This window comes from Toxorhynchites rutilus, chromosome 3, assembly GCF_029784135.1.
Source record: "Toxorhynchites rutilus septentrionalis strain SRP chromosome 3, ASM2978413v1, whole genome shotgun sequence".
NCBI lineage: Eukaryota > Metazoa > Arthropoda > Insecta > Diptera > Culicidae > Toxorhynchites > Toxorhynchites rutilus.
This window is the reverse complement of record NC_073746.1, coordinates 111,526,292-111,528,657: the sequence shown is the minus strand read 5'-3', so window position 1 is coordinate 111,528,657 and position 2,366 is coordinate 111,526,292. Positions and strand designations below refer to the sequence as shown.

The window sequence follows — 2,366 nt, the reverse complement described above, 5'->3', positions numbered from 1 at the left end:
CTGTAAAATACGATATGTTTAGTTGTGGGGAAAGTCACGACGCACTTTTCGCTATGCATTTGATATTCATCTGTATAAAGTAAGGAGATTAATCACTGATCTGTCTAATTGCATTTCTAATTCTGGTAAATTGGTAAATTGAAACGATTAATGCGCGAAATGTGAAAAATTACACGCGCTCTCAAATGATCTTTGATTTTCTTGGAATCCCGAAAATAGATCTCACTTGCGTATTCTTAATGGTCTGTTGGGCACGCATCGCTTGTTTACATTCGTAACTTCGCAGCAGCATGAACTTTGTGAAACAGTTAGGCAAGCCTTCTCCCGAACAAGAAATTTGGTGTAACGCATATTAGGGGAAGACGGGGTAAGACCGGCCAGCATAGAGTACAATCAAACAACAATGCATACAAAATTGAAGCATTTAATTATGTCAGCATCGATTTTTACGATGTTTTCCGCAATCACGTCATTTCCTAACATTATATGATAAATTATAAAAGGTATGAAAATGGTGCCCCCCAAATAATGACGGGTCAAATTGGCCACCACTAAGGGAGAGATGGCCACATGGAATGACTCGTAAATCTAGGGGTATAGAGGATGATTGTAGCTTAGGCGCGTTCAAAGGTGCGTTTATGGCAAATCACATCTCTTACAATGGTGGCAACCTTGACCTACGCTATGAGTCAGGCAAAAGTGTGTCAATAATTCTATGAAATGCTTTAAAAACGTACCGTTTTTTATACAAACACACTTAACAGGCCTGTGTGTTTACTATTCTAACATTGGTTTCACAAGACATGTCCATATTTACCACTAAAACACTGAATTGCTTGCAAGCAAAATAACAAATCGCCATCTGAGCAGTTTATTTTGATTCTTTATCATGACGTTTCACCTATACACACGCCAAAATGGGTATACATGACTGAGTGTAGTGCAGTACACCAAACTAATGTATTGTGTTTGTCCAATAATTGATTGTTTCAATAATCTAGAGAGTGGCCATCTTACCCTGGGTGGCCGTCTTCCCCCGTCCTCCCCTACTTAATTTACTAGCACCTATATCACGAAGTTCGTTGAAAGACTTTTCCACAAGGTTTTAATTGAAAAATTAACAGGAAAGGATTTTCAACATATTCGGATCAAAATCAAAGCCACAAAGGCTCGAGTTAACGTTCGAATGCTTTCTTTTACTTTTATTTTGTTCATTTCCGATCAAATTGCTTATAAACATGTTTGACTTCTTCGCGGAGCATTCAGGTACCCGGAAATTATAACTGAGAGTTGTTTGATCTTTCTGGCTAAACATGTCCTTAAGTTTAACACAATCAACCGCTTCATTGAAGGAACTAACCACCGAATCAGGATATCTGTACACTAATGTTCATTATAATAAACTATTACGCTAAAATAATTATTTAAACAAAACTCAATCTTGTCGATCACTTGCATTCTATGCGGCTATCACTTTTGCCTGCCCAACAGATCGCTAATGCATATGCAATCTGCAAGTGCCCTACAAGACCATAAAGAATCTCATTACTCTACCAGAATTCATTCAACTGTTTTCCTTTAGAATTCAGCCAAAATCATCAATCAAAACACATAGCAAAATTAAACGACCGAATGGGCCCCTCTTCTAGTACCTCAAAAGTGGCCTATTCCATGGGCGTCGTGACTTTTCCGACAACTCGATTAATTTTCATACACACATGCACACGATGCACTCATCAGTCGGTCGGTTGATCGGTTGGTTGTTATTTGAACCCCAAATTGACGAATAATTGCTCATCCACACACTTTCTGCCAGCAGCTGTGTGCTAATTTCGCCCAAAAATTTTCAGCACCTTCGTGTCGCAGCAATTGATTCCTTATTTTATTTTCTGCTTCTCTATTTCGAAACACGGTAGAGGGTGGTTCGCACACAAAGCACACACAGCACTTCTCGTCGTCGACGTCGCGTAGAACAAACTTTCACAAATGATACGGCACAGCACGGGTTTTCAACCTTAAGCTCTCTAAAGATACTCCTTAAACTACTTCCAAATCACACAATCAGGTTTCGATTCGAGGATCGCGACGAACAAAGATCACACACTACGCAATAATTCACTGCACGAAAATTGGATTCGAACGATTTTTTCCAAGATGGCTGGCTGGCTGGTCTTGCTCGTTTGCTGCTGCTGCTGGCGTTTTTTTCTACTATTATTCACACACTTGTCCTTTCTCACTCTCGACGACGACCCTCAGTTTGCAAAACACAGTCTCTCGCTCACTACACCCAGGTATGCTCTCTCTCTCTCGACTCGCTCGCTTTCATCGGCTCATCACTCCGCTGAGGTTCAACTTCGATTGAAAAT

The 2,366-nt window shown here is 40.1% G+C and overlaps 2 protein-coding genes across 6 annotated transcripts in view; both read right to left on the bottom strand.

Annotated features, from left to right (window-relative positions):
- The window catches only part of LOC129776911 (protein BTG1), a 27,906-nt gene extending 26,046 nt beyond the window's left edge, over window positions 1-1,860 (bottom strand). The window contains exon 1 of one of the 2 annotated variants that reach the window (XM_055782851.1): window positions 1,653-1,860. The gene's annotated coding sequence lies outside the window, so the exon portion shown is untranslated. The remainder of the gene's footprint in view (window positions 1-1,652) is intronic. The other variant, XM_055782852.1, reaches the window with a different exon arrangement.
- Window positions 1-2,366, bottom strand: part of LOC129776910 (inositol-pentakisphosphate 2-kinase) — a 355,299-nt gene that overhangs the window by 343,719 nt on the left and 9,214 nt on the right. Inside the window, exon 1 of one of the 4 annotated variants that reach the window (XM_055782848.1) lies at window positions 1,854-2,366. The exons of the other annotated variants lie outside the window; for them this stretch is intronic. The gene's annotated coding sequence lies outside the window, so the exon portion shown is untranslated. The remainder of the gene's footprint in view (window positions 1-1,853) is intronic. 4 annotated transcript variants of the gene reach the window in all.